Source organism: Lepisosteus platostomus, chromosome 3, assembly GCF_059453375.1.
Source record: "Lepisosteus platostomus isolate fLepPlt1 chromosome 3, fLepPlt1.hap1, whole genome shotgun sequence".
NCBI classification, from domain to species: domain Eukaryota; kingdom Metazoa; phylum Chordata; class Actinopteri; order Semionotiformes; family Lepisosteidae; genus Lepisosteus; species Lepisosteus platostomus.
The window spans coordinates 35,726,980-35,741,710 of record NC_142613.1 but is presented as its reverse complement, the minus strand read 5'-3'; positions in this window follow the sequence as shown (position 1 = coordinate 35,741,710).

The window sequence follows — 14,731 nt, the reverse complement described above, 5'->3', positions numbered from 1 at the left end:
ACAATAATCATTGACAAAGAGGTCTTAAAATATGAGACACATACACTGAGTGATCCCCAGTATATTACCAAAAGGACTAATCTTTAAATCAAGACTGAAAAAAAAATTCTAATTGTAGACATGGATTAAACATTTGAACTGGAATTATAATGACTCTCTGTTCAATCCCATAATTATGGTATTTTGAAATTATACGAAATTCTCCATCATAGGAAATTCAGTTGGCCAAACTGTTTACAACAGTGTCCTTAGCCAAAGAATCACCACAGATTGTTCTTTAGCGTGTTACCAAACAGTGGTTCACTGTCCATTATCTGTACTTACAGGTTGATAGACAATTTAAGTGGAAAAGCTTCCATTTTTGAAAACTTTTTCCCCATTGCTGACTGAATGCATGAATTCCCCATTCATGTTGATTTAGAAAGCTGCCATACTGTCTATATCAAGTGATATTTCTGCTGATGATCTGCAGTGCATTGTGGGTGGAGTGTTGCAGCACAACCCACATTTGCTTCATTCCTGTGCCTCTTCTTGCTACAGCTGCAGTGTCTGACAGGGTGCTACTCATTCAGTAGCTGATTATAATTAAAAATATCAGAATAATTAAAGTCTTCAGCTTGACAAGCAGAGCCATAACTTTGCCTTCAGACATTCCTCTCTAATTAGTTAATTAATCCTAACGCAAATTATAAGCAATAATTAGTCAGTCAAGCTTAACATGAAGTCTGGCGACTTGCAGCTGAAAGGGTTTTTTCAATTTTTTCTTTTTTTTTGCTTGTTTTGCATTTTTAAGGTCTCCTGATTCCGTTGTGTGTTTTTGTTTATTTCCCCTGCACTTTAACCTTATGCGCTATGAATTCTGTCAATGTCTGTGTATAAAGTTATAATTTACCTGTTATGATGACAAATATGGAAATTTGCCATTTTCTGTGCTTGGTAATTAATTTTGGCCATGTTAATGTAATTAGCCAGAAGCTTTTGCTATAGCTTTCATGAACACTGCTTCCAAGACTTGTGCGTGTTTAATGCAGCCTGTGCCAATTTCACGTCAAATTTAAAATATTAGCAAACAGAGCCATTGCCATGTAGTAACAGCTATTAAGAAATTTTTGCATATGTAATAATCTTTAAATTACCAATAGCATATTTTATACTGCTAGAGGTTTAATTAAAGGCTTATCCTGTGCAACTGTATTTTTAATAAAGCATAGTGTTTGTGTTTATGTTAGTAACGTGAAATATTAAAATACTATATTGAACTTTATACTAACATAGTGGAATGAAATGCTTAAGATGTGAGACAGGCATTATTACATGTAGAAATTCAATGGTAACAAAGAGAACTCAGTCCAGCAAAAAAAACTATTCCAATGATCTGGTTGAGCTGCAAATCAGAAACAATAACATAATAGGCATAACCTTTTTTTTTCATTTATTTCCCATTTATGTACTTTCCTGGAAGCCATTGTAAAAATGACCATTAAAGATCTTTATTTAAAATGGAATATTTGGAGGATTAAAACAACGTTTTATTGCCAAATATAAAACAAGAAATATAAGAATATCTCTTGATATTTAAGTATTTGGAATTACTCAATAATATGAACACTACATGTTATTTAACTATTGAATATTAAATATGTAATTAAGATATAGCTAGCATATCTGTATATAAACAGTATAATATCTAGTAGAATATAAATGGGTCTTGGCATATTTCTTATTTTGTTCATTTACCACTTAAAGAGTGGAGTATTCATTTAATTCACTACATATGAGTGCATTTCCATCCATTTTCAGTAACTGCTTAGTCCAATACATGGTTGCAGTAAGCTGAATCCTAACTCAGCTGACAAAGGCACAAAACAGGACACACACTGTTTAACTGCAGGATAGTGTCTACAAAAAGAACACAATGGAAGGCCTAGTTATCTGAGTTTCTTGAAAAGTGTGCATAAATAAAATGGTATTATTTTTGTTGTTCTTGTGCTGCCAATGTCTATCACATCTGCATGTTACCAGTGATGTCATTCCAGGCAATGAGGCATGTTATGCTTTCTAACAAACTGTCAACTTGCTGCTGTCTTATGTCAAAAAATAAGTGTTGATGTTGTGGAAACACCGATGGAAGAAAAAAAAAGCTTGAAGTAAAATTTAGTAAGTTGTATATATTTAATACATTTTTTTGAAAGATAAATATTCAGCATTTCTTTAGTCATTTCAGATATATTTGAAATATTCTGATCTTCATATTGGCTGTCATTACATTTAAATCAAGCAAACTTGATAGACCACTTCTCACTTGTAATCCTTTTTGAATTCTTATTTACTTGACTTGTTCTCAACTCCAAGACTGATTATCAGTTGCGTGTCTCTGACAATTATTCCAGAAACGACCTCAAGAAAAGCAGGACTGTCATAAAACACGGATGAATGCGATGTATTATTTCAGCTTCAAACTGACAGCTCAAGAGTGCCGAGTGACTCCACCAGGAAAGGTGTTCATTTTGAACATGGGCTGAGCTCTACAGTCCGGACATCACCGGCTGAAACTGGGATTTGCCGTTAGCCTGATGTGACTGGGTTTCGTGAAGCAGCAATTGTGCTGGTAGGGCTTGGCCAGGGAATCCTTGGCACTCTTGGCTCACAGCACAACAGAGACCCCAGGCACTCGCCTGCTGTCCCTGTGCTCGTGAGGAAAGAAAAAAGCTGTGGTTCTGCCATCACTGGAGTCATAGTGCTGAATCATGTTGTTTAACAATCGACAATTTAGAAGTGGGAGGGTGGAGGCAGACAAACAAGTAACAATTCAAAACACCTGAAGGAGAAAAACATTAGTAGAGACAATCAAGCAGATTGAATTAATGTTAACATAACGTGACATCCAATCCAAAGTATTGCTGTCAGTGATATAACTTTTCATTTAATGTTGGCATCCTGTATGTGTTGCCTATTACCATGTACAAGCTGAGAAAAAAAACTGAATAGTTACAAAATGGTTTTACAGTATAAGGTATAATTACTAGATCTTCCATTATTTGTTTCAGGTTCCCAAATGAAAGCCCTTGGTCACATGTTGTTTTTTGACCCATAGACAAATAGTTACGACTTAAGCCTATTATAAAGAATTTCATTGTTAAGGATCATGTGATAAGGATCCAGATTCCTCTGACTCTCACTGTCACTTTACAGTATCTCAGGCTCTAACCTCATGAGTTTCCCTTTAGTTTATGTGGAACAGCTTTCTGCTTTAAAAGCATGTTTGTAAGCATCAGTGACCAAATTGAATACATTCTGGTCCACTGAACAAGAGTTCATTATGTTCTCTAAATCTGCCTTTTAGGAACACTTCTTTTGTAAAGACACAGCAATCTTCTCAAGACTGAGATGTTTAAATTCCTACAATAAATGAAAATTTCATAAAAGAGTAATATGCAGCTACTGTATAAAGTCCATGAAATTAATTAAAACAAAGCCAGCAAACTTAATTTTTCTTGGACTAAAACTTTGATGTGACAATATAGTTTTGTATGTTAAAATTTGAGAAATGTAGTAATTTTAAAACAAAAAAGATATTATACATTAAAGATAAAATAAATATGTAATATTACATTTACATAGAACATGAAGATAGTTGGTAAAAGAAAAGTTTAAGCTTTGTTTATTGTATTTGAAAATACAAATGAATTTCTTGATCATGTCATAATCTTGTAAAGATTGACACTACAAACACTACACTCATGCAAATTTAGAAGTAGGCCTGTGTGTTAAATGTCGTGCTCTTAGAATGTTTAAGTTTTGCTACAGTTAATGCTTTGCAGCAAGCTGTGAAAGAGATAAGACTGTGTAATTAATCTTATAAATAAAGCTCAAGTACTGTGTATTATCAAATGTCTTTTACATGTATTTAACTTGCTCCAGTGTAGAATCATTATAATAATACGTGGTTACAAAAATATAGAAGCAAATCCCAGAACAAAATATAATTTGCTTTCAAGATGCTTTTCCTCTCTGTGCAAAGCCAAGAGGTTTTTTTCTTTTGTGATAGATATGTTTAACTGATTTTTTAAATAAGATTTAAAAATTATTTTACAAGTGACGTTTTTAAAATGTTTCAGATTAAAACCCATAATAGGCAGCTAAGAAATGAACGTAATCCTTTCAGGGGTCACACTGGCTGCTCAATGCAACATACGTATCTAGACTTTGAAGTTGAGATACACTTGAAGAAGTAAAAGCAACTCTCTGAGTGAGCATTAGATGCAAAAATGTTATTTTAAGTTAAGCAAATAGCTCTCATCTTACTCACATGTACATTTGGGAATGCCGGGGCAACCTTAAGTGGATATAAATGGAAACAGGTGGGTCTTATCTGGTGCTGAAGTATGTTGATGTTTAGGCTGTTCTGTCATATTGTATCCCAAACTGTTAACCAGTTTTATTCCCAAATACTCAAGTCCACTGAATTCACTCTCTATGTCTAAATGAGAAAAACAGAACTTGTTTTTTTCAATTACATACAGTACGCTACCAGACATGTAGATGCTGAAAAATTACAGTCTTTTAGGTGCACTTCTTATAAATATCTGTGGTTAATTAATTAAGTGTGAAACTTGGAAACATAGGAGACAAACATGCCATGATTTAGTTATATTAAGTTTTAACCCCCTCTTTTAGTTTTCCTCTCCCTCTAAATATATGAAAATATATATTTACTGTTACAATTAAATATTTGTTAGTTCTAAGAATCTGTCATATAACTCTACATTAATCAACATCAATCTATATTTCAATTTTGCAGAATCATTTTTTGTATTTTAAATCCAGGTAAAAGCTTTTGATAATTCTTTAAAATAATGCTGTGCCATTTTCTAGTCCAGAGATTAAAGCAAAAGAGGTTGCCTGTATTCCTAGGCAACACAAAGAAATATATGAAAGCATATAGGTTTGGAATAACATGAAGAGAAACAAAATGAAAAGTATGGTTTGTAGAAAAAAAGACAAGAGCATTTTGACATTATCATCATGCTCAAAAGACAAAATTGGAAATTGTCTTGAGAAAGGAAGAAGAACAGAACATTTACAGACCAAAGATAAAAATGAACCCCAGAAACAAAATACAACAGAAAGGAGAAACCCTTAAAGATAATATGATGAGGTTTGTAGGATGAGAAAAGCCACAGACAGAACAATATTAGAAGAATCTTGAGAAGGCCTTGAACCAACCCTTGGATTGTAAAGAATAAAGATGAAAACAATGAAAACATACATATATCTCCATCTGCACTTAACCCTTCAATAACATTTGCATCTGACTTTATGCTGTGCATTTGGAATGTCTAATTTCCATCATGCACACTCATGCACACTCTTCGGAAATTGTTCTGCTCTACACTTGTTGCCTGTGCTGATTCTCTGTTCTGCATCCTTCTCCTTCAGCAGCTTTTGACTATCATTCATATCAAAGAGATCTCTAATCACTTCTTATAGCTACTATTGTTTGGTCCTATTCACTTCACTCTTCCTTGTAGCAGGCCTTCCATAAGGTACAATACTAGAATCCACTAGTATTGCATTCTTACAGTACTTCTTATGTCTATGTACTGCTGATTTCAGATCTTTATGTCCTTCCCATTTTATAATCCAGAAATTTATTTTTGAATATCAAGTTAACCTTTTATCCATCTCCTTGTAGATATATTTGCAAACTCTCTCAATCTTCCAAAATCTGAACTACTCTATATCACATACGAATCTGCTACTACTATTTCTACTGATTCTAATGTCCTCTCTCCATACTCAGCTTTGATAGCCTTGATTCCTTCCTTTCCTATTCACATCAAGCTCCTTTCCTAACATTGTCATTTGTCATTATGTTTCTACTTATCTTCAGTATCCACCTTATTTTACAAAGTATTGCTCCAAGATCCCAGTCCAAGCCCTAAGTTTTTCTTGACTGCAATACAGTGATTCTCTACCTGTTGGCTTCCTTGTATCAGAACCCTCTCTGTTAGAGTCATTCAAAATTCTGTTACTAGATTAAATTTCTCCCTGTCTTGTTTCACTGATGTGACCACACTTCTGCTTATTCTCTAAAGGCTAAATACTTCCACTTCCACAAGTACTCTGCAACTTTAATGATTTAAAAATGTTTAACAAAATTCTACCTGTTTACACTCCTTTACATTGCATAATTTATCAATTGATTTCAGACTAAAAAATACATTATAAAAATACATAACACGGCTACTTTGTTATACTGTAGTTCATTGTTGTTTTGCAATGTGCATCAAGTAAATGTAGATAAAGGCAGCAACTAAATAATGTAATAATCATCACTTATCTATACATGTGTGTTTAAGAAGAGTGAAAATGAGAAATTATGGGATATATGAATTTAAATTATGTATGGTCATTTCCTAACATTAGAAAAATGTTTGATATGCTAGCTTATACACATTGTTGTTTTCCTCACAGGGGCACCCTTAACTAATTTTCTCCTTGCCCAGTTGCACAGTTTTGAGGGACAGCCTGATCTAGGCAGTGTTAGGTCATACACACCTTCCAGTTCTTAATGATCGACTTCACCATGTGCAGAGATACTGTATTCAGCTTCAATTAAAATTGTAAATACCATTTTCTTGGAAATACCATTTTCTTGATCAGTGACTTTCTACTATTTTATCTCTGAGTTGTTTTGAAAGTTCATTTTGGCTTCATGGCTGAATCTTTGTTTGAAATTTACAACCTGACTACAGCCATAATGGAGCTTTCAAAACAACTCAGGGATAAGTTAAAGGAACTGATAAAGGCACTGATTAGAATGAGGGTACATACATATTTCACAAACCTTTGATATCTCTTTGTGCATGGTTAAGTCAATCATTAAGAGTGGAAGAAGTGGAAGACACTAACTAAATTGTAATGGGAGCCGGTCCGGGCTCTCGTGAAGCATAGTTCAGGACACTATGCAGACAGTATAATCCGGATATAAGTGGAGTAGGACAACGGGGAGGAGATGACGAGGATCAGGGCAGGTTGACAAACAAGGGGGCGTGACGACAGTAAACTGGTGCTCAGGGGGCATGGCCTAGGCAGACAAGTCAAAGGAGTCTAGGGGGGAAATCCCGGGCGAAGTCCAAGGTCCAAAACCAGGTGATCCATCCGAGACAAAACAAGACAAAGTTAAAAACCAGAACGGGAGCCGGTACAGATATGGGGAATAAAAACAGGATGATCAGGCCAGGCGCTCCGAACTCCGGACTCAGCTGGTCAGGACACAGTGGTGAAGCCTATGCCGTCGGGTCACTCCTGGACCCACTGGTAGGTGGGCTTCTGGGCATCCATCTCCCACACTGAGCCCAGAATAACAAGAGCGCCTGGTTTAAATAAGGAGGGGCAGGATTGCCGGAGCGCCCTTAAGAGGAGGGATTACGATCGTGACAAGATTAGGCTGTCTCTAAACTGAGCAGCTGGGCAAGGAGGAATAGAGGGAAGCCACTGAGAGTTCAGTTTGAAAGACTTTGAAAGATTTACAGAGTCCAGTGGCTAAAGTGGGCGGAAATGTCTAGAGGTCAAAAATATATTGTACGAAAATGAAAAAAAACATCTCAAATCTCATAAGGGGTTTTCAACAAAGCCCCAAAGTCATGTTGTGCATGATTAAACACGTGAGACGAGACACAATTGGAACTTTTTGGTGTAAATGCGAACCCTTTCCATCTGACGCAAATCCAACCCTCAGTCAACACCACTCCTACTGCCTAGCATGGTGGCGGCAGCATTATGTTATAGTTCAGTTTTTCTTCAGCAGGAACTGGGAAGCTTATCAAGAATGATAGGAACATAGAAAGAGCAATGTACTGGAAGATCTAAATGGAAAACCTGCTTCGGACCTAACACTAGGAAAAACAAATTCATCTTCCAGCAGGACAATGCTCCAAAGCACAAGGACATACCAAAGTGGCTTGAGAATAAGAAACTGATCATCTTTAAAGGGCCCAGTCAAAATCCTGACTTGAATCCTTTTGAAAGTGTGTGGAAAAATTTGAAAACTGCTGTCTACTGTATATGCAATCCCCAAGCAACTTGAGAAAACCTGAACAAATTTGTGAAGTTGGTAAAGATTTACCCAAGAAACGTTTGCCACTGAAAATGCTGCCAAAAGTGCTTCCACCAAGTATTGAGTTTACAGGGGTTATATGTATATGTATATGTATATGTATATGTATATGTATATGTATATGTATATGTGTATGTATATGTTATGTGTGCTGTACAGCACCTCGTAGCTCTGTGAAAGACAGGAAACACATTAGTAAATTACAAACCTCAACATTATTCCAACATTCAAATGCAAAAGTACTGTCTTTGTAACAAAAACTAAGAACAAAACAATGTCTTGTGTTTACCTTTCTAATTACTCCATAAAGATATGTCTAATTCTTCTTAAATATGTTTTTTTTATTATTCTCAAGGGTAAATTTAGAACGATTTGTGCATTAAGGTCAGCGACATGCCACTCAATCTGGATCTGCCATTTGATGGCGCAACTCTTCTTTTCTCTTTTTAAGTAAGTGACAGTTGCATCTATTTCCCCCTAAGGCTAGTTTTTACATTCCTTTGTACTTGTAGATGCAGGTTTGTGAGCTTGAGATTTTTTTTTAACCAAAACTGCCTGTGAGACTTATCATCAGCAAATTAGGACATGAAGTTATAATTTACTTTCAAAGGCACATGTACTCTCTGTTCTAAAAGAAGAACAATTTTATTTATAGTTCAAAATGTCAAATTCATGCTTCTCTTTGAATCATTAGATTTTAATAACAGGGTTAGAAGACTTGGTAAAATTTACTTACATGACTTAAATTGTGGGGTTTTAACTATTTCAAATACCTCTTATTTTATGACTGTAAAGTAAGCATGTAAGATGCCAATATTAAAAAAGAAAACATTGAATTGTTTATTTTCATTTATTTTATTTCTGGTTTATTTTCATGTAGTAAAATATGTTATGGTTAAATTAATGTAGATCTCACATGTTTAGTATTTTCTTTCTCTTCTTATGATATATATCAATGTTGATGATATGCCCTTTTTATTTTGTTTTATTTATAATACTTTGAGGTTCACATGTCCAAAGTATAATATTTATGAATTCTGCATTAGCCTGCTTTTGTTTCTAGTGACATATGGAAAAAAAATACATTTCTCTCTTGTAAGGTGTATATAAAGTGTATTTAAAGTAATTAAGTCGTGCTTAATTGCATTAAATATACATTACCTTATTTCCTAAACCACTTTGAATACATCCATTAGTAATGCCATAAAATCTGATGCTTACGAATTAAACATACAGTAAATACTCTGAGTGCTCTTTGGTGGATACTTTATTATTTGAAAATATATTTTAAAAATACAGTAAAAATGTTTATAATATACAGTATGTATTAATTTATATAGTATAGGAGCATGTTTATCATTGGATGTACTATATGTAATTTGTTTATTTTGTATCACAGTAAAAAAGAGCAAAAAAGCAAGTCTATTAATATTATTTTACCATTATATTCAGACAAGTAACACTAAGGTGAAATGGTCCACCAAATGTCCTTCACAACGTTTTAGTCATATGTATTATTATGCCTAGAAGAATTCAATGTCAAACCTTTAACTCACCACATTTTTTCTTTTTGTTTGTCTTAAAAGCAAATACATTTGCAGTTAAAAGTTCACAAACAACTGTCTTGATTTTTGTGTATATCAAACATTTTGTTTTAACTTCTTTAGTGATGTATAAATATATTCTAGAACTTTATTCACATTTTAAAAAATGGAATGTGGTTTAAAGCAACTATGTATTTGACAACCTCCAGAATAAAAGGAACATTATAAAATCTGTTTCTTTCTGGACATTAAAGGAAAAAAAATGAAGTAAGCAGGTTTCAAACCTGGTGAATGAACCAATAATTGGAAAAGGTTTTGTTGATGTCCCCTGCCATTGGTGTAGAGGAAATGCAGTTGTGTGTGGAGTGCAGTGGAATGTCTTTGTATACCAACTGGCAGCCTTTAGTAATATTTTCTTGCTCTTTCACCTGCATCTCACTACAAAGAGAGTTTAAGGTGGGGAGAATCCAGTAGCAGTGTCTCATTGTGCAGTTTATTGCAAATAAAAATATGCAATCCTGCTTAAAGCTAGTGAAAGTGGAAAATAAAAGGCTTGGAGCCATCTGTAACCATGAAGGCTACATGAGGATACAACAGCTCCTCGTAATCCACATTTCTAATATGTTCACTGCCTTCTTATCATTTTGTTAAAAAAAAAAAGATTTTGTGCAGAGTCCATAAGGAAACTCTAAGCATAAAGAACCAGTGTTTTCATTACACTCAGTTGAAAATCATATGAGATCATCAGATCATATGAGCAGTTTGTTTAAAATAACCTTATTTCAGTATGCAGCTGCACAAAAGGCAGACGTTAATGTGCCACTTTTACAGTATGTCTAAATGCAAAACAAATCAAACATACCAGGACCCTCTGTTGGTAAAAGGTAACACCCAAAAAAAGTTTACATGCCACAGCCAGTCCTGTCCATGGACAAAGCAGGAAAAGACATTTTTGACACAAAAGTAACAGGTGAATGAATACAGATTCTAAAACCATGATACATATACTAAGATATTTTAATTAAATGACTGAAAGCTCACAACTGCCTATGTTGAAACTTTAGGGTAAGTTGAAAATAAATTGCACTTTATATCAGAGCCACAAGACATATAGTTTCACTCACATCTTCAGTGACCAATATATTCATTGTTAATGCTGTTACAAGAAAGGGCACAAGCATAAGATTAGAATGCTTATTTAAAAAAATGTTCCCATACATTAAACCGTATTTGCATAACTGAATTGGTACCTTCTTCCTGACTTAACCAAAAGATAAAAGTAGACTGAACAACTGAGTGACTACTGTGAACAACCGTCTTATGACCCAAAGCGCAGATAAAAAAAAACAACAGGGACTTCAAATGTTATTTAAACCTCATTCCATAGGAAATTGTCAGGAAATAGAAAAAGTTCTTATTAAAAGCGCCACTGGAAGATAAGGATTTCCTGTGGAAACCCCAGCTGCTCACAAGGTGGAATATTAACTGAAACATCTAAATAATTTTAGACATATTTAGACAAAGCTTAGACATATTTTATTAAGGACTAAAGCCCTTTATGTATTTAATCTAACTAAAAATCTAATTACTAAAAGCCTTTCAGATTAGAGCTAGACAAGTACGTCTAAAATGTATCAAAGGAAACCAGTTACACAATGCTGGGAACTGTAATAAACAAACTTTCTTTAAAACAGCAGAAATGTAACAAAAAATGAAAAATACTATAAACATATAACCCTATAATAAAACACTATTATTACAGTGAATAATCAGGTGCAGATTCCTCTAATGTTTTGTGGTTTGAAACACTTGAAAGGTCATTTCTAAAGACAAATATACAGGATTCAATTTACCTTCACAGAAATGCTTGCGCTACACGCATACTATATTCAAGAAGAGAATTTCCTATTAGCATTTATTTATTATTATTAATTTAGATTAATTTAAATCTTTTGTTCAGAAGAAATACTTCGAATGGAGTCAAACGGTGGTAAATTAAACAAAACTGTAGATTACACTACCCTTATAACATTTATGGACTTTTATCATTCATGAAACAATACAGTAGATGTCATTTCAGTAGGCGATTTCTGGAAATTCTGTTGTTAATGTTTTACCCAAGTACTTTCTTACTGACCACTGAGGTCTAAAGAGCCAGAATTTGCAGCCTAATCTGTTACTTTATGTCCCATTGAAAACTCATATATATTTGTCTTACCTGATTTTCCTCAAATCTGGGTTGAGTAACTTAAAACAAAACACAGGTTTGTCCTAGCCTTAGCCTGAAATAAAAAGAATTGTGATATATATGACAGAAAATAGGGAGTTCATGGTTGCTTACTAACCCATAGTGCTTATGATGAAAGCAATTTTAATTAATGGATCAGAATTTGCATATTGTGAATGTCAGTTTTGTACATTTTCACTTTCGTGTCATTTCAACCTTTCTGACAGTTTTTATTATCAAGGAAAATTCAACTAGGAGACACAAATATTATAGTTACAATACAACATTTTATTTAAAAATTGAGGTTTGAAACCTTACACTGAAGTTTAGCCTCAGGATTAGGCCCAGGATAGCAATACCTACTGCCTCTACTATATTACTGCTAATCATCATTATTTCTTATACATTTATATCCAATTACGTCTTGGTTTCATATTTGCAAGAGGCTTTTTCCAGCTTTTCTTTTATAGCGTGGAGGTAATGAGGCCTAGTTTCCTCCAGGCTGCCATTCAGCAACAATACTTCCAAACAGGGGGGACAAAGGATTTTTTTTTTATCCTATGGCATTTATTTTTCTCTTTGGAGAGATGGGTTCATATTGTTTATGTTAAGTGACAACTACAAGCACTGTAGGCCTTAACTGAATGTGAACATTGTCAAAAGAAATCTGGGCAAAAGGAAGGCATCTGGACCTCTGTTCATATTCAGGTTGGCGCTGAGGCTACTTTCGCCGACGTGGCAGGGTGACTGGTGGGCAGACACCAGTGCAGATGGGAACTTCACATACTATATGCATCACAGCCAACTACAAAACAGTCACAAGCAATCATATCGTTTGTGGATCGTCTGCTTGGATCCTTCACATTTAATTTACATCCAGTTGACATTTTTAGCTTACAGTGTACTTTTGGGTGTAGTAGTAACAGATAAACAGCACATTTGTATACATTTTACATACATTTTATACAGCTTTTTAATCTTTTCTTTCTCAAGAGCAGAAAACACATATCCCTTTTTCAAATCCACTACTCAGAGGATTAGCAACTAAAGCATATCCAGCTCAGAAGATCTCATTGAATTCATGGGTCATATTTTATCTTGAGTAAGTTTTCCAGGGTCAGAACACATGACTATGAAGTCGCTTGTAATATATCATAAACTGCTTCAAATTCTTCTCAGAAGCCAGTTCAAGGCAAAACTGACCAGAATTCTTTAAGGCTTTACACTTAAAAGAAGATACAGTTTTTCAAAGATTCAAAGTGAAAAATAAATTAATATTGGCAGTGCATCTGCATTTTTAAAATGTTAAATTTTGAATAATTAGTATACATTTTTTCTTTGAATGAAATGACAGGTCCATCACCAGCCGTATAACCTTGAAAAGGCTCAGATTACTGTAGTTAGGAACACACAGCACAAATTAATGACCGGTTAGAATTCCCAAAACAGATTAAATTAAAGGGTAAAGTGGCCAATATTTTTCACTCTTGTGTGCATTAAAATATCTTAACTTTTATTCATGCAATGGATCATTTTCAATGAGGACCAATGATCCTGTACTGTGAAAGGAGTAAACAAAGTCTAATTGCATTTATTTCCTTATTTGCTGTGCAAGTGGGAGAACATTCCTCTAACACATATTATCTGACTCTGAGACCTTTTTCAATTCTACGTCATCAGGCTTTATAATCGTTTCCTGCTGAACCATCTATTGCTGTTTTCTGTAATCAGAGTACAGTATATATCTCTAATGTCATAAAAGGTGTAAGAAATTATTTTATTCCTTTCTCAAAGCTTGAGAAGCATCCTGGACAATGTGAATGTAGAACTACATTTGCAATCTACAAAACAAAAGTTCTAGGTTTAAGTATAAAGAAACGTATCATGGAAGTGAATAATATGTAATGTTTAACTAATTCAGCATCCAGTTAGTAGTTGGTTTAAGTAGTTTGGGCTTCATGTGGAAATTGAGACAGCACCATGAGTTTACAAAACTAGTTTTTCTTGGAGTGTTTTCTGACAAGAACATATGTACCTTAGATACTGAAGGTTTAAAAAAACTAGTAGAGGACACAGCGTACAACCTGTCTATTCTGAAAATCTCATCCACAACAATATTGTAAAGTAGCTTATCTCAGACACTTGCCACTCTTTATGTATAGCATTTCCTCCTAATTTCATTCCTCAAATCACTTTCCACTTGTGCTGTCAGGTCATGGTTTTATTGCTAAACATGAAGTAGTCCAGTGTGTACAGGAAAGCTATATTGCATGGATTAGTGATTACCTGATGCTGTTAGACAAAAGTAAAATAGCCAATAATGAAAGATAAAGTAGCTGTAAGAGTGTAATCCATCTGTTTTTCATGGGTGAAACAAAACATTTTGTTGCTGTTCACATTCTCCATCAGATTGAACACTTTATTTCCCTTTGATCCCATGAATCAGAACAATGTTCATAGAGACAGAGCTGAAAAATGTTTCATCTACACTTGCAGGTACTGCAGAGCTTTAATTAAGTGCTTTAATTAAGCTTTTAAATAAGGAAAGGCAACAAAAGCTCTGTGGCATAACTAAAGGCAGCAAGACCACTTATTAAGAAATCTAGACAAATGCAGAAAAATATAGTGAGAAAAAGAAAGAAAAAAACAATTTTAAAGGTGCTGTTTTAAAGTATTCTTTATACTTTATACTTTTGTTTTTATAATGCATTTTTTGTGGCCACAACATAATTTAATTTTACCTTGAGTACTGTGTTATTGAAAACTGTGCCTGATATTTTTTTTCTATTTCTAAAGATCACAAACAAGTCCTAACATATCTTGAATTGCAATATTATT